The following is a 26,708-nucleotide window of genomic DNA, read 5'->3' on the forward strand; positions in this document are numbered from 1 at the left end:
GAAACGGGCTTACTGCACTGCGGCATTTTTGCATTAGGTTAAACAAATCTTAGGTATAGATAAAAGGAAACGTCAACATTAGTTTAATGTTGCCAGGATTACCCACTAGTAATTTCTTACTACCGTAAGGGGTCCGGGAACCTCCACAATATCCATTTCGTTATAAACATACAATTTACACGATACAATTCGTGATTCCCGTGACACCGCCAGAAGCCATTTTCTAGTTTACCGCTGAGTATTGTTCGTTGGAAAACTCTGAAAGCTATCTGGTCAGCGTCCTTTAAGTATCAGTACATATAGGCAAAGCGAATTTTATTTTCGTCTGCAAGCAATGTTTTAATTTCTTGACTCTTCCCGGAAATCTGGAAATACTTTTATCCGGTAACCAGATAGGTTCATCAGAATGTTTCCTTTTACTTCTGTTGAACGATCCACGAAGCATCAGTGAACAGTTTTAGCCACTTAATTTCAATTTGATGATTCCCCTCGGTAGATCTCTTCGAATTTCCTACAGAAGTTTCCTTCAACTTCTTCCGGAAGTTTTTCGATTTCCCTCGAAAATTTCATCGAAAAGCCCTTCTGGCTTCGTCTGGAACTTTTCTTTGAATTACTTCGGAAGTTTCTTCTAACTTCGCTAAGAAATTTGTCCTCTTTTTCCTGCCAAAGCAATCATCATTCCCAGGAAGATTCTTCCTATTTTATCCGAAAGTTTATTCCGATAGTCTCCAGAAGTCCTACTAGCTTCTCCCAGAAGCATCTTCCAACTTTGTTCTGAATTCCTCCCGAAAGGTTCATCTGACATTTTCTTGAAGTTTATTCTGACTGCCCTCGAAAACCCTTCTGGCTCGGCGACAGATTCTTTCAACATTCTCCATAAGTTATCTCCAAAATACTTCACAACTTTTCCTGGAAGTTTCTTACGTCTTCTATACTGGAAATTTCCTCCGAATTCCTCTAGAAGTCATTGTGGCGACCCCTGGAAGTGTCATCCGATTTTTTTTCAGATAGTTTCTCCAGAATTTTCTCCGAAGCTACTTTTGACTTTTCCCGGAAGTTTTATCCTGCTGGAGTAGTTTTGTTTCTATTTCCTTCGAATGCTCCATTCAACAATTGGCTTTAATTTTGGGGATGTAATGTAATTTATTGTTAGTGAATATGTGTAGTGTGTGGTCGACCCACTTACACTTACGTTTCTCGAATTTCTGTTGTTATCGGCCTCTGATGGCATCGACGATGAAGCTCAGCATTCAAGATCCAGTTGGGAGGCTACCGGCCACGAATTATGCACCGCATGCATCGGTCGATGAAGACCTGTAGCTTCTGAGTTTTAACAGTGCAGATTTTACTTTGCAATTGAAAATTCGGATCTTGGTGTATTAACTAATCTAGTATGATCTCCAAATATTTCGCAAACTCGCCTTCTTGATTTGAGCACCTATATTGCTCTTGGTCCCGTCGTCTGTCGCTATTGGGCTGCTAAGATATAGGAACCATTCAACTTTCTTCTTCTTCTTCTTCTTGTTCGAATTTCAAGCTTATTGCATATCGCATATTAGCTTATTGCGTGCTCTCAACTTAGTGTTCTAGATGCACTTCCACAGTTATTAATTGAGAGCTTTCGACGCCTGTACCATTTTTGCATTGGTATAATTGTGTGGCAAGTCCAATCATACTTTTATGCCCAGGGAAGTCGAGACATTTTCCAACCCGAAAAATTCCTAGACCGGACCGGGAATTGAACCCAGCCACCTCCAGCATGGTCTTGCTTTGTAGCTGCGCCTTTACCGAGTGAGCTAATGGAGGCCCAACTTTCTACATTGCTCGAATATTGCTGACAACGAGATAATGATCGTAATCAATGTTACGTACCCTGAAAGTCCGATGATATCCTAGATTAATCTGAGTACAAGTTGGGTGCTCCCAGGTGTACTTTTTGATATTCTAGAATTGAACTGATTTTTACGTTCTGCAAGTTTCCCTAAGCGGAACTTCCCAGTATTCTCTCTCTCTCTCTCTCTCTTTCTACACTTACTTGTTACGTACTTTTGATGGTCCGACGTCCCTCAGGATTTTACCTGCTGTACAGTGTTGCGCCAACTAACTCGGTTCGTGGCTGCTTGTCTCCAGTCTTATATTTTTCTGAAGAACTCCGAACTTCTGGTGGGATTCCCTGATTTTTGTTAGGTGCCTCGAACTTCTCTGCTGAAGTTTCCTGAATTCCTCTTACATTCCTTGATTATTTTTAAGGTTTACCAAAGCTTCTCTAAGGATTCATATATTTTTATGAAGTTCTCTAAACGTCTTCAACTTAACTTTTCTGAATTTCCCTGATGTGACCTTGTACCTCTCTGAAAAGTCCTAATGTGTTTTCCCACTTATCTGAGATTACCTTAACTACATTGCACAGTGGGTCAGGAATTAAATCTAGCAAGAAAAAAACAAAAACGCTCTGGTATTGCATCCAATTGAGTTTACGTCTTTAGTGAAGTTCCTTGGAATATATAGTTATCACTAGAGAGGGTCCAGTATAAGAGAGGAGCGGAATCAAAACAAACTGCCTTGGCAACGTATGCCTATGTGATTTCTAGCAACACTGCCAATGCAATCAAGATAGGCGTTGCTCAATTGGCTCTGGCTTTGACAGTTCATTTGCCTCAAAACCAGCCAGTCCGCTTCTCTCTTATAGACCCTCTCTAGTTATCACTGCTCTAAACATAATAAAATTGATCTTGAAAAGATTGAGTTGATCAGTACCGATCGAGGAAAAATAATAAGTGTATTCTTTCGAAGGATTGTTCAAAATGTAATACGTGAATTTCAGTAAAATTTTATGAATCTTCTTATATCTCAGTTGTTTGAAAATGTATAGTTTTTTATGTTTTCGGCAACTTTTCAAAAAATTTTACGTTCTACAACTTTGCCGAAGACTGCAAACCTTGTGGAATAAAAACGTTTGTATCGCTGCGCCATCTTTGCGGCCAAAGCTTGAACTATTATTATCCACTAAATTGTAGTCCTAATTAATCCAAAAAACCTCACTGAAAACGTCAACTCAATTGGATGCAATCCCAGAGCGTTATTATTTTTTCCTGCTAGATTTCATTCCTGGCCCATACTGCCGTTATACGCATTACTGTCCCATGTTCTATGCAATCCTTATGCACCGTGGGACTCTTATGCGTATAACGGCAGCATAGTGCATTGAAGTTTTCTATGCTTTTCTGAATTCCGTTGAATATCTCAGAAATTCGTTGACCTTCTTTGGAATTCAGTAAACTTCTCTTAGTGGCCATTAGGGTGGGTCAACTTTACAGCCTCCTATTTCCCACTGCTCTTTTCTATTCGTATTGTGGTCCCCAACAACAATTTTCGAATTTGGTTATAATCTCGATTTTAGGGAGAATTTTAAAGTTCGTATGCGGACAATGTATGCGAAACTACCCCATTTTCGGCCTATAAAGCACAACCCGCTCTCAGACAATCGTTGAGATATTGTCAAAAGTCTAACACTGCTTCTTGACGCCAAACTCGGCCTACGGATCCTAAACTCGGCCTAACGCATTGAAACGCCATTGAAATGCCAATGAATTCACTTCGGTCTATCGGATGAAGATAAAAATTGATTCGGTCGGAGCGCTTCTTTTGTTTTTGGGAATAATGGGTGCAAACCTTCATATCACGCGTTCTCTTGACTTCGTTCGATAACTTATTAACTAAAATATCGTACCAAACGCATAATTGACTTGTTAACTCTGAAATCATGGATTTATTTGAAGTTCTCTGCTCGATAGGCCAAAAATGGGCGATTAGGCCGAAGTAGTTCTCTACCCTACTATACAAAACAAATTTGTCGAGGATTGCAAATTGATTTGATCTTTGTACAAAAATTAACTAATCTTTAACTTTAGACCAAGTGTTCCACACGTACCTACAAGCTCATATCCGGAGAACTTTGAGATTTGGGCGTAATTATAAACATACCCGTCAATCACCGATTTCTCGCGAATTAAAGCTCAATCTCGAAAATTAACAACACAAACAGGTAGATGAATAATTCCTCTACCATTTGGTATAGTTTGTTTGCGGAATTGAGCGTTTATTCGAGAGAAATCGGCGATTGACTTGTTTGGGTACAAAAGCAATTACGTCCAAATCTCAAAGTTCCCCGGATATATACGCCTGCAGGGCTGCGCAGAGCAAAAGTTCCAAATTGCTATAATAACTTTTTTCTCAGAAGTCTAATTGATTTGAAGTCTTTGACAAAGTTGTTCTGCATTCCAATCTTTTTCCGAGATTTGGTGAAATTTGAGCTATATTTGAATTTTTGGCAAGCAAATTGATAGGTTCGTTTCGTTTCCCATACAAAATTTAAAATTCTATAGTAAATCAAGATCATAACCAAATTTGTTCAAATTTGACACCGTTGTTGGGGACTTCAATACACATCGGAAGAGCAGGTGATTGTGATTCACCATACAAACTTAACCAACCCTAGTGTAAGCGATTTTCCGTAATCCGCCTGCACTCCATCGTAGATAGTTCGCTGCTAAACCTTCAGTTCGAAAACACGTTGGTCCTCCACGAGCATAGTCTCGTGGCCATAGAAAACTACCGGTCTGATTAGCTTTTTGTAGATAGTCAACATCGTGCGGCGGCGAAGTTCAAAGTAAGTTCTCTGCTGGTGTGGTTGTTGTCGGTCACCAGGGAACTCTTCGAACCTTTCGTATAAGGATTAACCCTTCGTTGTAAGATATCGTCAGTACATTTCAAAAACCCGTCGCCCTCTTAATGCTTACGTCATTGTTGATTGACCTCTTAAAGCTCTGAACTTCTCAGAGAACTCTTGGGATGATCAGGGAGTTTCTGAAAAGAATAAGTTGTGAAACTCGGCGAAAATTTGGTGAATTACCGAGAGATTCAGCGAAGTTCGAGGATCTTGAGCATGCTTCAGATGGTTATAAGAACTTTGCAGGGTTTCAACAAACAGCTGTTTAAAGGGTGTCCACGATGAAATTGCCACACACAAAATTGATTCGCAAAATTCGAGTTTTCATCCGATTGCCATCAAATTTTCAGGGATTGAGAAATAACTATTAAACTTCATTTTACCATTTTACTCGTATTTTATTTACAGTCCATACGCAAATGCCCGCACCTTGGCCTTAACCCCGGCCATAAGATTCTGCACAACCTGTGAATCAACCGTTTTTTGCATGTAAACCCATACTTTCTTCAGTTCCTCGACTGTCTTCACTACCTTAGGTCGTTTAAGAAGGTGCTGCTTCATAATCGCCCAGTACTTATCGATGGGGCGGAGCTCCAGAGTGTTGGGAGGGTTGAACATTTTCGGCACGAAATTGACCTTATTGTCCGCATACCACTTCAGCACGTCCTTGGAGTAGTGGCATGAGGCCAAATCCGGCCAGAAGATTGTTGGGACGTTGTGGGCCTTCAGGAGAGGAAGCAGCCGCTTCTGGAGGCACTCTTTTATGTACACCTGTCCGTTCATCGTGTCCTGGGTCACGAAAGGTGCACTCCGCTTCCCGCACGTGCAGATGGCTTGCCAAACCAGGAATTTCTTCGCATATTTGGACATCTTCTGAGTGCGGACATGCTCCGGAACGCTGAACTTATCCTTGGCCGTGAAAAACAGGTTGCCGGGGATCTGTTTGAAGTCGGCCTTCACATATGTTTCGTCGTCCATGATGCAGCATTCAACTTTCGTCAGCATGTTGAGGTACAACTTCCTGGCACGGGGTTTTGGCGGACTTGTTCTGCTTCTCGTCGCGATTAGGGGCCTTTTGTACCTTGAACGTTCGAAGCCCAGCCTTAGTTTTGGCCTTCTGGACAAAACTTCGGCTTAGGTGCAGCTTCTTAGCCACATTCCTAACGGAGGCGTTCGGATTTCGGTTGAAGGCCCCAACTACGCGGTTGTGATTTTTGGTGTTGTACGGAATACTTTTTCCTTCACTTCTGGGCTTCCGATCGGTGGTCAACCGTTCCTCGAACCGCTTAATCGCTCGCGACACCGTGGAATTCGCGATTCCCAACGTTTTAGCTATGGAACGATGCGAGAGATCCTTGTTCTCGTGATGAATGCGCAAGATTTTATCACGCACGAGCTGTTCTTTCGACTCCATTTCCGCGAGTTTTGATCACAGGACTTTAAAACTTGCAGGATGTAAATAATGCACTATGAACTAAATCCACCCAAATTTTCATTGAATTCTACCCAACGGTTAAAAAGTTAGAGCAATTTCATAGTGTGGCAATTTCATCGTGGACACCCTTTAGGTGACGAGAAGCTCAAGGTCCATTGGAGGAATTCAGTAAAGTTGGATTGAGTTCGGGGAGCTTAAGAAGTGTTTCGCATACTTCTGACAAAGGATGTGGATGTTCGTAGAGAACTTCAGAAATTTTGGGACTTTTGAGATACGTGAAACTTCATAAGCATTCTGAAAACTTTAGGAACATTCAAGACATTCTATCACAAATGAGAGATGAAAGAACTGCTGCCGATGAGAGCAAATGATCTGGGCCCATTAACGTGTGCAGAGGTGGCGAAAAACTGGCACTTTAAGTCATTTCGTTCAGTTAAGAAAAAATGTGGGGCCTTTGGATTGAACACCTTACTCTAAAAGTAATCTATATAGTGAGTTTGCCCCCCTGCTGTGCACGCTGGCGTTTGGACTACCGTTTGTAGTTTTTGTGAATCTATTTAGGAAGAGCGGCTACATTCTTAGAAACTTTTTGCAATTCACGAGCTAGAAGAACCATTCGTCCAGATTTATTTAAGGTTCTGATGGTCCAAGTCCCGAGTTTCCATTCATTGTCCTTATTTCTTTGCCGGTAGTGCTTCCGAGGTTGTCATACCTACAGCAACCTGGTCGAGCTGCGCTATTAGACTCCTTCATTACCCTTTAGAGACTAGAGAGCTCGCAAAATTTCTAAGATATTTATGCATAAGAGGTCACATCGTAAGCCCCGCCCCGTGTATTTCGCCATAGAGCACATTTGAATATAAGCAGCTAAAAAACCAATGTAAAGCAAACAAAATACACGGTATTGCATTAGAATTCTCTGTATTATCTCTCGACTACTAGAATTTACTAGATACCGTATGCGTGATAATGTTTGCACCATTGAACAATGTCAAAATAAAAAAATTCTCAAAAATCTCGTTTTCGAGTTTTTTTTATTTATTCAAAAGCGGGATGTTTCTCAGAGTTTTAAACTATGTTAATCATCGATCGAGTTTCCACTTGCTGCAATTACGGCCTCCACACGCTTCCGGAATGCACGACAGGTTCTAATAATGTAGTCTGGATCCATTTCTCTCCTGGTGCGGGTCAATCTTTGTCTGAGGCTTGCTGTACTCGGGTGGCGTTTAGAACAGGACTTGGCCTTCATGACGTGCCATATTGAGTAATCCAGCGGATTAAGATCGGGGCTGGATGGCGGCCACATATCCTTCGCCCAGAACGGAAGATGTTCCTGCAACCACTTCTGAGTGCGGTTCGAGGTGTGGCACGGAGCCCCATCTTGTTGAAATACAACAATTGGCTTCGGACCGTACTGTTTTTTGATCCACGGAAGAACATACTTACTTAAAATCCCGATGTAGACCTCCTTGTTGATCTTGTCGCCTTCTGGCATGAACACCGGGTCCATTTTTTGCCATCGGAAGCCACCAATCCAAACACCATAAAGCTAGCAGGATGCTTGGTCAGATACACGTTCTTGTGCTCGCCGGCCACGTCTTTTACCGGAAGAGAACTAATATACCAGTCAGTTCTGGAATTTGATACGGGATTGACGGTAAACATGCTCTCGTCGGTGAACAGGATTACTGGATTTTTTCGCTTAAGGAAGTTCTAGATTTTCTTGCATCGTTCGACTCGTAGCTCCCGGATGCGGTTGGTAATCATGTGAGTTTTTTTTCGTGCCCTCGACTTCGCCCGCAATCTTCCTTAACGATCTTCCGTGCCGTAAAGTCACTGATCCCGAGTTCCTTTGCCATTTTCCTTATTGAACGCACTAGATTCACCCGAATTTTCCTTCTGATAGCAGTGATAACGCTCGGAACCCGAGCTGACCTCGGACGACCTTTTGCGGATAGTTGTCCTTTCTTTTCTCGGTCTAAAACCCTTTTGACGGTCCACCGGGACACTCCCACGGCGATTGAAATCTATTTTTGCGACATTTGCGCGTGGGACAAATCACGAATACGCTGCCACTTCGTCATGGTGCAACTGTCAAACTAAGTAAATCATTTTCTTATATACACAGCCTACTACGGTATGTGCTGTAGGTTACGTGGATGCAAAGAAAACCAAGGCATTGTATGCACACGTGAAACGGTTACCTTATTTGTACGAGGGTGCAAACATTATCACGCATACGGTAGGTTTACATACTATGGCCCCTCAATTCGGCCTTAATTATTTTTTAGCAATTTATCACAATTTTTATTAAACTGCCACTGAAAATTTTGATCCGCAAAAGAATCACTTCGATTTAAAAACTAATGCTTGTGAGATTTCTACTCAAATAAAGCAAATTGTGTTTACCTTAAAATGATTTTGATTTTTTTTATCGACCTAACATAGGCCGATATTACCTGTAAAGTGCTCAAGTAATATTTTTTTTGTAGACTACAGGTTGCAGCCCTTTTGAGGCTCATTTGTTAAGGCCTGCTCTATCCAATAAATCCACTACTCGAACGACAGAAGAGATAACCAATGGTGGTCGAATAGGCACTGCTAGCTAACACATTTGAGTAGGGACTTATTGGGAAAGCATGGTTATATAACGATTGTGTGAACTTACCTATGAATTCTGGGCTTACTTGAGGTGCTGAATCATCATCGGTTGACTAGGGATGCTTTGTGGGTTGTTATTGCTGAATCATCTGTTGGCTGGGGATGCTTTGTGGGTTGTCATTGTCGTTACCTCGTCATCAGAATCGGTTCCTCTCATGATGGGGTCCTCATCACTAATTCCGAGGAAGTCTGATGGAACTAGGTCTTCTGAATCACGAGTTTCTTGTAACGCAATTAACATATAATTGCTCCGTATGAAATGATCATCCATTGCATTTCGCTTGACTTCATCCGAGCATTCCCTAGCATTCCAGCTAGCGAAGGCGAATTTATTCACCTGTTGTATTGGTCTCACTGACTGCTGCGAATCCACACCCGACCCGGTAGTTAGTTGCGATGCGTTTGGGCCAACATTTCTCTGGATATTCAGAAAGTGCGAAACGGGGGGAAGCAAATCACTGCTTTCTGCATTGGCATTAGGAGTATTTCTTTCCGACTTGATTATCAATTTTTGACCTACACTGTCATAATGGTTCCGTGTTACATTTCGGCTTCTTCTATTGGAAGTGCGATATGCAATTCTCAACACTCCGTAAGCTGAAGCTCATGGAAAACTTCTATCTTTCTTCTGAAGAGTGTGGCCGCAGCTGCTATTGACTCTTCACCGCCCCCCATTCATTAGAGACGGCTAGGCGTTCCAGAAATGCATCTATACGTGCTTCCGCAGTTTCCCCCAAGTGTCTCCCTGGTGGTTTCTGTTACTGATCCCAGAAGTTTTCCATGTTATTCCTAAAATGATCCACGACATTTCGGCGTAATTCCATGATCTTCACAAAATGATCATACGTTCCTAGCTGCGTCTTGTGAAATTGTAGCACCAGTGCGGAGAACAGGCAGTGACCATCTCCAGGTACTTTCTTCACTAGGATCACTCCACTGTCGTATCGCATGTGTTCCATTTTGCTACTGCACTGTTTCTTGGCGCCTTTTCTTCGATGACTCCGCCCTTGACACCGGAAAAGATACAGATAAGTCCAATGTTAGCTTTATTGTGATAAAACACACAACGGGATGGCCATTAGACTGATGCAAAATTTGAAATTTTCGCTCCACAGTGTACAAACGGTTTCAAATCGGGTGCTGATTAGCCTCCGAAAGTTTAAACTGATTTGTTAGGAAACTGACGTGGCCCATACCGTTTGAAAATACTATGGGAAAACAAAACTTTTTGTTCATTGTCTTCTAGTCTTTTTACATATTGTACTGTTAACAAATTCTATTGCTATTCTTATGGGAATTTTTATCAGCTATAACTTTGCAGGAAATCGTTTTTCAGTCAAACGTCAAATTACATAGTTATTAATTGTTTAAGAGATTGATAATCTTATGGCAAGATTAAGCAACTGTATTGTGGGCAACACTGTAATCTGCAGTGTGACATAGTAGCCATGATTTTTGCCCTCTATTCTACGCGCCATAAACACCAATGTTGCCTGCTGAACAGTTGATTGAGCATAATCATAAGACCTCAGTGACTTGAACCAATAATATATATTGGTCCTTACATTTGATCGAAAAGTGGTCTGGAACAAAGTTGTAGCTGGGAAAATTTTCAACAAGCTCAGCTATCATTTTCTAAAAGAGAGTGAACTGGTGAATTTTGAGATAGATATGAACCGAAATTATGGTTTCTTCATAGTAATTCCCATATAAACTTCAAATGGTTTGTGCCAAGTCAGCTTCTTACTAAACGAGTTCAAATTTTGGGAGGCTAATCAGGGCCCAATTTGGAACCGTTTGAGCACTGCGGAGCGGAATTTTCAAATTTTGCATCAGTCTAATGTCCATTCAGTATGGTTCAATGGAATGAGGGAATCAGTATGGTTCAATGGAATGAGGGAACATTTCAATTTAACGCGACAAGGAGCAATTGTTGGAATATTAAACTACACGCATTTTCTACAAAAAACAAATATCAAGAACAACATTGATTTCCATTTTATCAGTAAGAATATTCCGTGATACCACATCTTCAAATGATCGGCGCAAGCATCCCCAGTCATTCAGGCGCTTTTGAACTTCCATATGATAAAAGATGGAACGCACCCTTTCACACAAAAGATCAAAGTATAGATCATTAATTAAGAGTGAGTTCCACATAACAACCATTCGTCACCGGCTCACACTTGAAATCTGCCTCGACCAAATTGGCAGAACGCGCCCAAACCCTTACTGGACCAAAGGGCAGGGGGAAAGTGCTCAAGTGATAATTGTAGATTTATTAGTTATTTATCGTGCCCAATTGCTATTGAAATGCTAAGTTTATATTGGCATATATGTTGGCAGTAAACTATCGCCTGCAGGTCTATTAACATGACATAATTATAAACTCAACTGATGGCAGCTTATTAAGCCCAATTTAGAGGCACACTTTTTCTTAAATATCAAATAATGTTTTCAATTCAGATTCTTCTACTATCAAAGTGATATTCAAATGTGGATTCGATCTCGCTAAGAATGAAAATAATATCAAAAAATGATATCAACGCGTTTTCAAAAAGATAATTTTAATCATATTTTGATGTTCGACTGTGCACAAGAACCACTCAAGAAGAGACCATATTGAATCAATCAATTAATTCCCCCTATTCTGCGAGTCACGTGACTCTCTCTCACAGGTGAGGCGACAATTGTCACCTCGATTTGATTTGCACTGAGACTCACCTCACACATAATTATCACCTCATCGGTGGCAGAGAGTCACGTCGTGACTCGCGGAATAAAGGGGCAATGATACAATGTTAAATTTATGCGACCGTAGAAAAATTACTGAAAAGGTGCGCTATAATGGCATTTTAAAAGTTCTTCAGCGAATTCAGATTGCTCGTGCATTAAAGTATTCATTCGTTCTGACAAGAATAAGAAAATATCCCAATGATGATGGTTATCTAACTCAATTCCATCTTTTGTTTAGTTCCCGTAAAAGTTTCCTATACTTATCTGTTGTTTACTGCCTCCTCCGAGTTGCCACAAATTTGAGCAAAATACTAACCCTTAAATTTAATTGCAACAACTCCGCGCTTAACCTTTAGCAGACGATCGTCGATGACTCGAGCCAAGCGAAAGACATCCACCGGTGCAGCAGCAGCATCATCATCATCCACATCCTCATCAGCCGCAGCCGCTACAGCAGCAGCAGTCACATCGTAACAGTAATAATAACAATAATAATAATTCTAATACTAACAGCGATAACAATAACACTAACAACGGTAGAAACCCACAACAACAACAACATCAGCAGCAGCAGCAGCAGCAGCAACAACAACAGTAAGAAGAGATCGGTTATGGGAATGGAAAGGAAGACGAACAGCTTACTCTTATTACATACACATATAAACCTTACGTTTCGTGGAGGAAATTGGAAAGAGGGCTTGAATCTGCGTTCAGTTTGAACGGGGGAATGTTGCGGGTGCATTGAGCGAACGTCGTGGACAACGGTGCTAGTTCAGCACACGGTCATACAATAGTGGTGCATTAGAAAGGACAAGATATAACTAGCAGAATCGACAGCAGGAAGTAAGGAAGGAAGGAAGTAGAATTTGATGCAATAAAAGGACGCGTTACGTAGGAACAGGAACAGAAGTAAATAACACTTAGCACAGACAGAATCGTAGTTTGCAGAGTGAGGATAACCGAAAATAAGATAATCTCCAGAATACATCCGCGTGAAAGTAAACAAATGAAAATCAATAACTCCCTAAACGAATCTTCCATCTATTTTTTGGCAAACTCCGGCGGAAATATAACAAAAGCAAAGACAACCCCAAGAAGAGAATACAATACAAAAGAGTAAACCCTTTTTTAGAACAAAACAAAAGCAAACAGAACAAACATTTTGACCTAATAATACAAAACAAAAAGTACATAACTCCAACAAAAATGAAAGTAAGAAAATATATAAAATTAATAAAAAAAAAAACGATACAAAGACAAAGCAAAAACCGAGTACCAGAAGAGAAAAGTAGCGCGAGCGAAGTATAAAAAAGAAATTAAACATGTGTAAGTTGTAAAGTTTGCTGGAACGAAGAAGCGAGAGATATAAGAACGGGAACTAGGCCGACTGTGTGCGTGCGTGCGTCTGCATTTGTAGTTGTAAGAAGAGAGAGAGAGAGAGAGAGAGATTCATGAAGCCAAGCTTGCTGCCAGAAAAGGGACAAAAAAGAGATATTCAGCCCCCGGGGTACACGAGAGTGCGTGTTTGGAATCGGAACGAAATAAAAATAGGACCGGTTTTCATTATGTTTTTATGCTCTTTTGGAAATAGCGACACTGCTAGTGATATCAAATTTTGAGAACGCGATAAATTAGAGAAAGAAAGTAAAAAAGTATTTATCATTGGACAAACAAACAAGTGAACGCACGCTAAAAGCAAGAGTATCGGATTGAATCTTCTTCTTTTTTTTTATAGTAGCCACAGCGGAAGGATTAAGGAAAGTTTAGAGGGTAAAGTAGCGGGCACCGTGAAGTATTATTGAAATCCGACAAAAAAAAAAGTCGGAGCAGGGCACAGTGGCCGTGTTTGCAACCCGCAAATTGAAGAAGAGAAGGAAGGTTAAATTTAGAAAAGAAAGGACTGTTGTAGCAGACAGGGGAAACAAACGAAAACAAAGTATTCAAAAGTGTTCTTTGCTGAATTGAATTGCACTCTGATCCGCATTTCCTCGTGCCACTTGGTACCCGACAGATTGTTATTATTACTATTATTATTATTATTATTGCGAATGGTAAAACAATGATAGCGGCGAAAGTGGTGCCAGTAGCGACGGAGGATTAAGAAAATGAACAAAACCAGGATCTCCACACACATCGCCACCACATCTCGATCGACCCAAATCAACTCAACTCAACTACTCATCTAACACACACACACTAACACTAAACGAAATTGCCAAAAACAGTGTTCCAATAGGTTATTTTAGGTAACTAACATTTTTTCTTCTTAAGATTTGTTTTATTGTTATTATTATACTGCATGGAAGTACCACAGACAAACAGACATAACACGGTGAATAATTTTGATTATTGAGTGTCGTCCATGAAATACATACTATTGCCATCTGTTGGCCACACTGTGGTAAAGCGTTCGCGCAACAGATGGCAGTAGTGTTCTACTAACAACATCCAATACAGTCACGAGTGGCACCGGTGAGTGTATGGCCAATACAAATTAAGAATTTCTACGACCGACGTAAAACACCATGCTGGGTGCTTCATTTTGGAAAAATAAAGTTTGCAAGCATGGCGCTCCAGTTCGATTCATAACCCCAAAATATAAGCATGTGCAAACAATGGTAACAATGGTAAGATTGATGATGGTTTAGGGCTGCCGTGTGACAGCAATAATGTGACGTAAGCAACAGCATCAAAACTGTTCAGGAGAAGCTTTCTTCTGTTCAGGCATTATAAATAGATAAATTTACCGCAGTATTATATCAATCGTTAATTATAACCCTAATTGACATCCTCATGCAAAAAGAAGTCAGGAAGACTCGAATCTTTTAAAAAGTTTTTTTTAGAGAATTTGTTGTATGAACGCCACTTTCTTTTCTGCAAAAACGAGATTTCCTTTCGACATTTGCAACAAAGTGCAAACTTCCCTATGACGAATAATGGCCACATTTAACTTTTTTTTGGCGTTAATAGGTGCTGTTTGATGCACTGAATATGGAAATGCTCGTGCGTGACTATCCTGCTACGGTTTCTTATGACTTCCGTAAAGCTGACCACCGTAGCATCATAGATGTATTGTCTAGCATGGTATGGGAGAACATCCTTGATCCAGATGACGTTGAGGCTGCAGCGCAAACCTTTTCACTCACCACAAAGTGTCTCAGCCTCCCTGGCAGACGAGAGAGCTAAGTAGGTTGAAGTCAATCAAGAGAGCAGCATTGAGAAGATGAAACTACATTATGTGAGACTGAATCACATGTACCAGCGAGTCAGTCGTGAATGCTTTTCAAGTTTCCAACGAGGCATCCAGCGCAAACTTAAGCTACACCCGAAATCCTTTTGGAACTACGTTAACGAGCAACGCAGGGAATCCGGCCTCCCATAGCCTATGGAATTTATCGGAGAAGTTGCCGCCTTTTTTCCGACAAGTTTGCCAAATACACTCACTAATGAGATACTAACTGACGACCATTATAACCTAGTTGCCAGGAACGTTCCAGTAAATGATCAAACGCTGGGTGCAATTAAGGTTAATGCTGGACCTGATGGAGTTCCATCTGTATTTTTGAAGAGACATATTGCTAGCTTGTTAATTCCGCTTCTTCGCCTGTTCCGAATGTCTCTCTCCAGTGGCATATTTCCTGGAAATTTGCGCACATGTTTCCCGTCCACAAAAAAGGAAGGAAACGAGCTGTGGATAACTATCGAGGAATTACATCGTTAAATGCCGTTTCGAAGCTATTCGAGCTAGTGATTACGGAACCGTTGCTGTCCCATTGCCAGCAGTATTTGAGTGCTGATCAACATGGGTTTACTGTCGGTCACGCTACAACCACCAATTTGCTGTGTCTCACATCGTATATAACCGAAAGCATGTCGGATCGGGTTCAGACGGACGTTATTTATTCAGACCTATCCGCAGCATTCGACAAGTTGAACCATGCTATTGCAATTGCTAAACTCGGCAGGCTCGGTATATGCGGTAATCTTCTTAGTTGATTTCGATCATATCTTACCGGTCGCCAACTAAACGTTGCCATAGGAGATTGCAGATCAGCTAGCTTCATCGCCACATCAGGTATACCTCAGGGAAGCCACATGAGACCTATGATATTTATACTGTTTATACGACGTGCATCTGGTCATCGAAGCTCCTCGGTTATCATATGCAGATGAGCTCAAAATCTTCCTACGAATCTGCTCCATTGCTAGCTGTCACTTTCTTCAACGTCAGCTGAATTTATTCGCTAGTTGGTGCAGTTTAAACAGAATGGTAGTAAACCCAGCCAAATACTCCGCTATTACGTTCTCACGAAAACAACAACCGATAATATTTAGCTATGACCTGCTTGGCTCGACAATCGAACGCGTGAATCAGGTGAAAGACTTGAGTGTGATCTTGGATTCGCAGCTTTCATCCAAGCAACACATGGTCGATAAGGCGTCAAGAACTTTAGGGTTCATTTTTAGGATAGCTAAAAACTTCACCAATATCTACTGTCTAAAATCTCTCTATTGTTCGGTTGTTCGATCGACGCTTGAGTATTGTTCAGCGGTTTGGAACCCAACCTACAACAACGGTGCCGAGAGAATTGAATCTGTTCAACGTCGCTTTCTTCGTTTTGCGTTGCGTAGATTGCCTTGGAATGACCCGTTTCGATATACTGCAAGGAAGGACAGATTACCAGGCTATCCTGAGGCAAATTAACCTGAATGTCCAACCCCGACCGCTTTGTAATAACCTTAAGCTAAGACTGCCTTTACGTCGCACAAATTATGGAGCATACGGTGCGATTTGCGGACTTCAGAGAATATTCAACAGAGTTGCATCTGTTTTCGACATTCATCTCTCCCGTGATGCGCTTCGTCGAAAGTTTTCTTCTGTTTTTTGCCGGCAGGAGTAACTGACTTTAAGATATGTGTTTTTTAAGGGGGTATTCCCAATCTTTTGCCTTTTTTCGGCCTGTTTTTCAATTAATTTTTTTTTCAAGGAAAATGAATAGTAATGCGCCTAACTCTTTGGGATTCTTGTTTATTGAACATTAAAGTTTACAAATAAATTTTTTTCGACATAAAAAAAAGACATTATTGACGTCACAAAATGGCGGCAAACAGACCCCTGTTCGCCGCAAACGCCTGGACGGGCGAAGACTTTTCTCTGGAACGGCTTCATCTGAAACAGATTTCGTGATGAAATTAATAATCTGCATAAGATTCTCTGGAGCTTCTCCCGTTGGCAGCAAAAAATCTTGCAAATTAACAAAATGGCGGCCATATGAAAAACCAGGCGATTTTTAGCCCGCTTTTTTGCAGCTTTAAGGTGCTTCAAACAATGTTAAATGTTAATATTTTTGGCTGAAAGTGCGAGAAGCTCCAAAGAATTTAATAAGGAACAAAATGCGCAAAGATTCAAGTCAATATCTCTTATAGTTTCTGAGAAAAATCTTCGCCCGATAAAAAAATGTGGTTTCGAGAAAAACGCGTTTAAAGTTTTGACTTTAGTTAAAACCATTTGGGGGTTCTTACCATTAGTCAGCTATGCCTGGACACCGAATTCGCTGATCGGAAAACGGCTTGGAGGGATGAAAGTATATAGTCTAAAGTACAAAAAAACGTGAAAAAAAAAAATTGGATTTTTTGAAAAAAAAAGATCGGGAATACCCCCTTAATGTTTTTTACCCTTCTTACAAAGAAGGGTATAGATATCACTTGAAAAACCGACTATCGATCCGAGGCCCGGAGGGCCGAGTGTCATATACCATTCGACTCAGCTCGACGAGATCGGAACATGTCTGTGTGTGTATGTGTGTATGTGTGTGTGTATGTAACGAAATTAATGCGCTCACATTTCTCAGCAACCGCTCAACCGATTTGGACAAACTCGGCGCCAAATGATAGGTCATAGGTCATTGAACGCTATTGAACGGTTTTGGAATCGGTTAACCGGTTCCAGAGATATGGCCGGAATAAGATCCGGTGAATATGGGCCTTCACGCTGGATTTAACGGAAAACGTATTAAAACCATCATGCGACACATCAAATTACTACAGAATTCAAAAATAAGATCAATGCAAGTCGTGTTAAGTGTTCCAGATCACATTGGACACACTTGGACATGTTCCGGGTACCCCGGGGAAGTTGCTTGAATATGAATTGAATTAAAACCCATTAAATCACATTAAAATACGATGATTGGTAGCCTCACCAAATAGACAACACCCGGATATATTCCGGGTACCCCCAGGCAGTGGCGTAGCGTCACTGGATGACACGGGGATGGGGGGCTTGGTCATCGATAATGACAATAACATAAATAAACTTGAATAAGTAAGAAGGGTCTGATCACACCATAGGTGGATAAATTCGGGTTTTTTTTTAATGTTATGACCATGCTTGAATGTATTTTTTTTACTATAGTTGATAAGGTTAACATCATTGGGGCTTCATCCAGCCTGTTGATGTAAAAGAACAATAAAACACAATCCTGAAATTTAATCGTCCATGGTTCCAGTTAAAGTTCTGCTTTTCGAATTTCCATATTTTTCGTTGATATAACAAAGCATGCATGCTCAATTCCAACTGATTTTAACACGAATATAGAGCCAACGATGAACCAGCTGATTGCTGAAAATCTCTTTGATAAGAATTACTATAGGGTATTTTTATATCTAACTAATTTCCATTTAACAGAACAAAATAGTTGCTAAAATACTTTTAGATTGAAATATGCTGTTGAAAGGCGCACATTTCACGATCAACGATTGAAAAGGCTTCAACTTCATTTTACACAAACCTTGTAAGGCCAGACCGAAGTTCGCCAACGCAAACCAATAAAGTGAACCGGTAGGGGAAATTCTCCTCTACCAGATTGTGCTTTAGGTTTGCGAATGAAGGTTTCGGGTCGTGAGAAAATGGCTTTACAAGATTTGTTTACAAAATGGAGTTGAGGCCTTTCCAATTGTAGGTCTTGATTTGTCCAAAAATTTACTCTAATCCTTCAATTACTATTAAAATAATCGTAAAAAAAAAACAGGTTTGTTGAGCATTGTCATTGCAAAAACATATCCAATTTTGAAAGCATTTATTTAATCATTATGTCGAGCAGTTTTGAGACAACCTTCTTGCAGCGATTTAAAGAAAATGAAGCAATAAACTCCACATTTTTCAAGCGGAGCATGAATAAGACCCTATTTCCTTGAGGTTCTAGAAGAACAAATAACCAAATGTTTTTCCACGACAAAGTTCGAGTGGTAGGAAACGTCATTTTAAACTGCTCGAATGATGTGACCCTTTGGACTTCTAAATCGAAAGTTGAAGCGATATTTGTGAATTTTATCATCTTTCCACAGACTTGTATTTTAGGGTTATGAATCGACCTGGTTGAGGAGGCGGGGGGAATGTGAAGCACTCTAATGGGCATGTATGTATTTCGAAATCCTCAAAATCTAGAAATCTACTAACCACAGCATAATTCTTGAGAATGTCATGGTCGTCCGGATAGTCATCGGTTGAGATTAGTTTGGACCTTTGGGTGGGTCAACTTCACAACTAGTGCTGCACAGAATGTTCAGCCGCCATAATAGCCGGCCGAATATCAAGGTTTGCACTCTCAAAAACACGTTGTCGGCCTCTTGATAGCTGGGAAAAGTCCGAATATCAGAAACATTTTGGTGTAAACGCTGAATACCTGACCGAATAGCACTATTCGGTACATCACTATGCACAACCCCCAGCATGAAATCCTAACCATCTAGACAGTTTATATCTTAAGCAAAGTTAGGGGGGATACCCCCCCTTAAGGTCTCTGGATTGGGGACAGGTCAGTGTGAAATGTTCGCATTACGTAGCGCTTTTATGCATGTTGTATGCATGACAGGGTAATCAGTGACTTTTTGAAATTGAAAACTGGAAAACCGGGATAAATTCGGGAATTTGAAATCATCGGGAACAGGCTGAAAATAACGTGAACTTCATTCTCTCTCTAGAACCAGAAAAGGTTAAGTTGAATTTTTAGGTAGTTCTGAGGAGATCTCCTTGACGATTGTGAGAAGTTTTTAAGGCACAAACCTAATGAGTGTTCCAAATAACATAGTTGGACACGCCTTATCAAAGGCCAGAGGAGGTTCAGCCGGACCGGACGAGGTGAGCTACCCTCTCATTCGAAATCTTCCCATGGGAGAACAGGCCAAATTCCTGCAACTCCTGAATCAAGAATGGACACAAGATTCCTTCCCGGAACAATGGAGGCACAGTCTCACCATCCTGATTCCCAAACCAAACTCTGTGGGACACGAAGTCGACAAATACCGACCGATTTCCCTAACATACAGCGCATCGAAGATAATGGAGAGAATGGTGAACAGGAGACTACTCAGATTCCTGGAAGAAGGTTATCTTCTAGACCACCGCCAACACGAATTCAGACCGGAGCACGGGACCAGCACCTACTTCGGATCCCTAAGCGAGGCCCTTCAGGATACATTTTCCAAAAACCTTCACACAGAACTAGTCACTCTCGACCTATCCAAAGCATACAACCGGGCATGGATGCCGGGAGTGCTTGACCAGCTGAAGAAATGGGGACTCAAGGGACACATCCTAAAATTCATCCAGAACTTTTTGTGCAAACGTACCTTCCAAGTCACGCTTGGAAACAGCCGATCCAAAACATTCGAGGAGGAAACAGGGGTACCACAGGGTTCCGTGATCGCCGTTACCCTTTTCCTCATTCGGATGAACGATGTCTTCACGCGGTTACCAGTTAGAATCTTCATCTTCGTCTACGCGGACGACATCGTCCTAATGGCTGTCAAGAAAACGGTGAAGGCACTGCGAAGAAAGCTTATTCAGGCCGTCACCTACGTATCGGCATGGACCTCGTCGACCGGTTTCCAGCTATCCGCTACTAAGAGCGGATTCACCCACATCTGTCCGATAAAACACCAAGTCCTCAGCACCAAAGTCTGCATCAAAGAAGACCTAATTCCGTTTCGGAAAACGATCCGAATTCTCGGGGTCTGCTTTGACCGACATCTCACCTTCGACACACACTTCAACGAAGTCAAAAACGGATGCAAACAGCGTATGAACCTGCTCAAAACTCTAGCGGGACGACATCCAAATGCCAACCGAGAATCCCGACTGAACGTGGCGAAAGCCATAATCAACTCACGCCTAACCTATGAAATCGAAGCTACGTTCCTTGCCAAGCCCCGATTGATCGAAAAGTTAGCGCCAGTCTATCAACAATCTCTCCGAATCTGTTCGGGTCTTTTGCCAGGACTGCTCCCATTTGATCGCTTAATCTCCAAAACTATCTGCCAACGAGCCATCGGACTTTACCAGCAGACATCAGGAGACGACAAGGAAGATTCCCTCCTCACGGAGGCGAACAATTCGCTCAGGGAAGCATCCAACCCGACTCTCCCCCCGATATCCAAGCTTTACTGGGTCGGAGCGAGGGGTTGGAACATGCCGAAGATTCTGACCGACTACACAATCAAACACCAATTCAGAATCCTGATGAATGTGGGCGTCTTAGTGGAATACCTGTATTATGAGTCGAGTATTAGTACAAGACACTGAAGAAGTCTGCACATTGTAGACGAAATACGCGTATCTGTCAAGGATAAGCAAATAAAGTAGTGGAATTAAATGGAAAATACTAACCCAATTCAGAGCTGGTGCCAATCCTTCAGTGGTGGCACAAGCGGTACTCAAACTCCAGAACCGGAAATACGGAGGATACACCATTCGGTACTCGGATGGCTCGGTAGCCCAGGGAAAGGTAGGAATCGGGATTTTCGGTCCAAACTTCGCGGAATGCCATAGACTCCCGGATCAGTGCTCCATTTTCTCTGCGGAAGCCATTGCCGCCTTCATTGCAGCCACCATTCCCGACGACCGACCAATAGCCATCTTCACCGACTCCGCTAGTGTGGTAGCCGCACTGGAATCTGATACGAGCAAACACCCTTCACACTAAGATTTTCTTTTCGTGTTCGGTAAATTTTACCGAAATCAGAACAGCTGAACGTTCGGTAAAATTTTGACCTTCATTTTAAAGGCTATTGAACTTGAAAATAATTTCAAAACATGTTCAACCTTGCTTAAATGATCAAATCCTGTCATTTTAGTGGAGATTTAGTTTCAAAGTAGCTGAAAAGCAATTGAATTGAATTGCATAAATTTTACCGAACAGTTCAGCTGTTCAGATTTCGGTAAAAATTACCGAAGTCGGCAATAATTTCTAAGTGTGTTGGATCCAGGCTATACAGGAACACGCGCCAAACAACACAGTCTTTGTGTGGATACCTGGACACTGCGGGGTTCATGGTAACGTAAAAGCGGACCAACTAGCCAACTCAGGTCGTCGTATGGCCAAGTACACGCGAATTGTACCTGGTCCGGACCTAAATAAAATGGGTATAAAAAATCACCAACGAAGGTTGGGCTCGCGATTGGGCGGCCAGTGAAACCCCTGCCATCAGAAACATTAAAAGAGACATCTCCAGGTGGGCGGACCCACCGATACATCGAGAGCAGGTCATAGTATCCCGACTTCGAACACATCATACAAACATCTCCCACAACTACAAGGGAGACGGACCTTTCCATAGGATCTGTGATCTATGCCGAATTCCTCAAACGGTGGATTACATTATCTGCCACTGTCCGAAATACGAAGCACCAAGAACCCGCTACGACATCCCGGGGAGCATCAGCGATGCCCTCGGTAACGATTCTACCAGAATTACAGCCCTTTTAGCTTTCCTGCGGGAAGCTGAGCTGTTCGATCTAATCTGATCACCTAACTCACCATCATCATCATCACCACCATACCAGATCACACTCGGAACCAGAATCTCACAACCAACCACCCACATCAGCAACTATACAGACCAACGCAACGAAAACGGAATTCTCCAACAAAATGACAGAATTAAGACAGCCACTAAGCAACTAAGGGACCCCACCCTCGGAGGTTCCCTTCCAGGGCCACCAAATTAAAAACTCCGAAGCTAAAAACTCTGTTTCCGGGGCCCACGCCCTTTTTCGGAAATCCCCTCTGGGATCCAAACTATGTTGTTAGGGTAATTTCCATCTAGAATTCCCACCCCCCTCAAATAGGGGATTCCCCATCTGGGATTCCCAAAGACGAACCAGCCCAAGGCTGAAAGTCTCTTTAATAAAGAAAAAAAAAAAGAAAAACATAGTTGGAATGCTTAACGTCAAATATAAATAGATGAGGAGATGAATGTATTGAGTTGATGGTCCCGTTATAGTACGGCAGTGTGAAAATTGTATACAGAAAGTAGAAAGCGAGCAAAGGACAATTTTGAGGAAGGTACGAATCAAGTAGAGCAGCGCAGCGAAACGTGCGTCCCGCGGCCCAATGGCGTCTTCCTAGTCCAATTTTATTCATCATTATGAATTTCAGCACAGCATGAATGAGAAAGAAACAAAATGCCGCTTGAAACATGGTCATCGAACATAGATACAGCCATTTAAAAAAGCAAGTTTTGAAAGGTTAGGCAGGCCTGGAATAGAGCATCCCCTTTACCAAACTACTCCATTGATGAGGGGTGGTGAGGGGTGTCCTACCGCCACCACTGGCAAAAGGGATGATCGCCATCTAACGTAAGCAACTAGTCGATAGGTTTTGAAATTGCAGCTGTTCTTGTCTCTACCACTGAGGGGAGACACCCCTCACCATCCCTCATCAACGGATGAGTTTGGTAAAGGGGATGCTCGACCCGATTCGTACCTTCCTCAAAATTGTCCTTTGCTCGTTTTCTACTTTCTATATACAATTTTTAACACTGCCGTACTATAACGGAACTACCAACTGTATAATTTAATCTCCTCATCGATCGTTTAAAATGTCCACTTTGAGTCTGATATTTGACGTTAAGCATCTCCAACTATGTAAATAGTTAACTTCACGCATGAAGTCAAAACATGATTAGTTTGAGTTCCATATAAGTTCTGAGAAAACATTCAATAGAGTTCTGATAAGAATTCCAAGTAAATTCCGAGGAGAACTTCATGGGTATTGACATCTGAGTATCGTTTGAAAAGAATTTAATTTTGACAGGCAAATCGGTTACTATACATCTTCTGAAAGAGCTTCGTTTTCTGAGCACAACGAAATTTTTATCGATCCCATTCACTTCTATCTCGATTTTTAAATCAAGATTTAAAGCAAAATAACCATTTCTGCTAATGTAATCGCGTATATTTAAAATAGATCCAGTGGTCCAAGTTGATAAAATTTGTTCCATTTGAAATGCAGATTACGAACTTACAATTACCTTAATACCCCTAAAGAATCCAATTGGGTATTATTATTGATAATGCATAATCGTAATCTGCATTAACAATGGAACCGACATCCAAAATCACTGTAACTACACAACTAGTGCGATTATATTGGCTAAGAATCATCATCTTAGTGCCCCTTGGTGGTAGTTTAGTATGCAGCGATTTGTCTACTTGTTACAGTTTTGTGTTAAAATACGAAGTGCTTATTTTGCTTTAAATGTATTTAAAAATCAAAATGAAGGTCTATGGGATCGAAAAAAAATCTCTGTGCATAGAAAACGAAGCTCTTACAGATTATGTATAGTCACCGATATATTAAAAAAAAAAATAAAACAAACCTTTAAATACATATACAAAAGGGAAGGGAGGGTTCAACAGAGGGCACCCGATTGAAGCGATTTCGACGGGAAGAGTGGGAATAAAAACTCCCTGTTGATAACATTTCGTGGATAAATGGCGGGCTCTTCTCCCCCACTCGTTGGGGCATCTTCCTGGTTGGGGGCTCGTCTTTTTGACCAATTGTGCGATCGTGTTGCTGTTGATCTCGTAGGCGATTTTGCCTATCGATCCACACAATCCGTTTTTGACCCTTCATATAACGACATGTTGAGGACAATCAGAGGTTATTAAGCTTGATCAAGACAAACAGAGAAGAGAGCCCACTGCTATCGGACTTAGTTTCCGTGCTACAATGGGTGGTAAACCACTACCATGCAACAGTAACCGATATATTATTAAAATTTAAGAACCCAATTCTGGGACGAATTCCAAGGGAATTCTGAAGATAGATACAAGATAATTCCGAGGATAATACCAAGGGAATTTTGAGGATACAATTTCAAAAGGTTTCTGAGAAGAGTTTCAGAAGAACTCTGAAGAATTCCAAGGGCATTCCGAGAAGAATTTCCAGAGAACTTTAAGAGAAATTCTTGAGAATTTCAGGGATAATTCCAAGTGAATTTTAAGAAAATTCAGAGGAGAACTCCAAGATTATTCTGAGCAGAATTCAAGACATTTCTGGGGTGCATTGCATGCAAATTCTAAGGAAAATTAAAATTAATTTGAAATATACAGTACTGCACTGTTTCTCCAAAAAAGTTCAAAGAGCTGAGCTGTAACTTTCCAGTATGTGCATCAACATTTCTGAAATTTTAGCATCTAGTGGATCAAATATTCAAGATGTATTGGTAATGTTTTGAGTATGATTGACTGGATTTGTATGAAGTATGAGGAGGTCAAGTAAAACTATTTTTATTTGACTACCGTTTATCAAATTGTTATTTCTTGAAGCACAATGAACCAAATAGCTTCAGAAACACTATAATATGAGTATTTTTGTAACATAAAAGGTGAAATTATGGCTGCAAAATAAAAACCAAAGCGGCTAAACCACAAAATTATCCCATTTTCTTGTAAAGAAAAAAATAAAATCATGTTGATGTAACTTTTTTCATGGTAAATAGATTTCAGCGATTTAAATCGAATTTAAAGAAATAACAAATGAAGCCATATCTTAAACTCATACAAACCAGCCGTTCAACGGCGCCGGTGGTGTAGTGGTAAGCGTGATTACCTCTCACCCCAGCAGGCCTGGGTTCAATCCCAGTCGGCGCCGCCGGCATGTTCTGAGGCATAACATCTCTGATCACGCCTTCCTTCGGATGGGAAGTAAAGCCGTTGGTCCCCGGTTCATGAGTTGATGGGTCGATAGGTAGGGTCCAGGTGTGGGAGCTGCCTTCCTGGCACGTCGGTAGCATTGGTGCTCAGCACGGAAAACAAGATCGACGGAAAAAACAAACCAAAGGAAAAAAAAAAAAAAAAACAGCCGTTCAAACTATGGTGTCCACCAGCAGATACAATTTCAGAAATATTGATGCACATTAGGGTGGGTCAACTTTACAACCCCCTGTTCCCCACTGCTCTTTCAATGCGTATTGAGGTGCCAAATAACTGTGCAAATTTTGAACAAATTTGGTTATGATCCGGATTTTCGGGAGAATTTTATATTTTGTACGGGACAATGTATGGGAAACGGAACGATCCTATTCAGTTGCTTACAAAAATCCAAATATTGCTCAAATTTCTGCAAATCTCGGACTTAGATTGAGAATACTATACAAAACAACTTTGACGAAGAATGCAAATCAATTTGATCTTTCTACAAAAAGAGAATAATCTTTCATTTTACACCAAGTGCTCCAGGTCTAAATTAAATCAATACAGTCAACTTACACTTAGTGAAAGGCTTTAATTTTAGTTGGGCTGAGCTGTCAAGCTGAAAATTGGTTGAAGGATACACCGATTGTTTATTATCATCAAAATATTTTAGCAAATTTCCAAATTGTTCATCCAAGAGCCCTTTGAAATGGAAAAAAGCACTGTCAGAAATGACCCAACTAACAGGAGCCCAACTAAACCGTAGTTCACTTTAAGAGAGCCCAACGAACGAAATTCTACTGTAATATTTTTTCTCAGAAGTCTAATCGTCTTCGACAACATTGTTCTGCATAGTATTCACAATCTATTTCCTACATTTAGTAAAGGTTGAGTTATATATTTGGCCAACAAATGAATAGGTTTCTTTTCGTTTCCCATACATTTGATGATAGCATGATAGTGGTTTACCAAACATTGTAGCATGTAAACTAAGTCCGATAGCAGTGGGCTCTCTTCTCTGTTTGTCTTGATCAAGCTTAATATACTCTTATTGTCCTCAACATGTCGCTGTATGAAGGGCCAAAAACGGATTGGGTGGATCGATAGGCAAAATCGCCTATACGCATCCACTGGACAATAAAGAATCTCCTTCCAGCAACATGATCGCA

The 26,708-nt window shown here is 41.1% G+C and overlaps 1 protein-coding gene across 5 annotated transcripts in view; it reads left to right on the forward strand.

Annotated features, from left to right (window-relative positions):
• mnb (minibrain) overlaps positions 1-26,708 on the forward strand; it is a 201,392-nt gene that overhangs the window by 164,926 nt on the left and 9,758 nt on the right. The window lies entirely within an intron of this gene.

The sequence above is a fragment of the Ochlerotatus camptorhynchus genome, unplaced genomic scaffold (genome assembly GCF_037179485.1).
Source record: "Ochlerotatus camptorhynchus isolate MF236.1 unplaced genomic scaffold, CSIRO-AGI_Acam_v1.1 ptg000232l, whole genome shotgun sequence".
In the NCBI taxonomy this organism is placed as follows: domain Eukaryota; kingdom Metazoa; phylum Arthropoda; class Insecta; order Diptera; family Culicidae; genus Ochlerotatus; species Ochlerotatus camptorhynchus.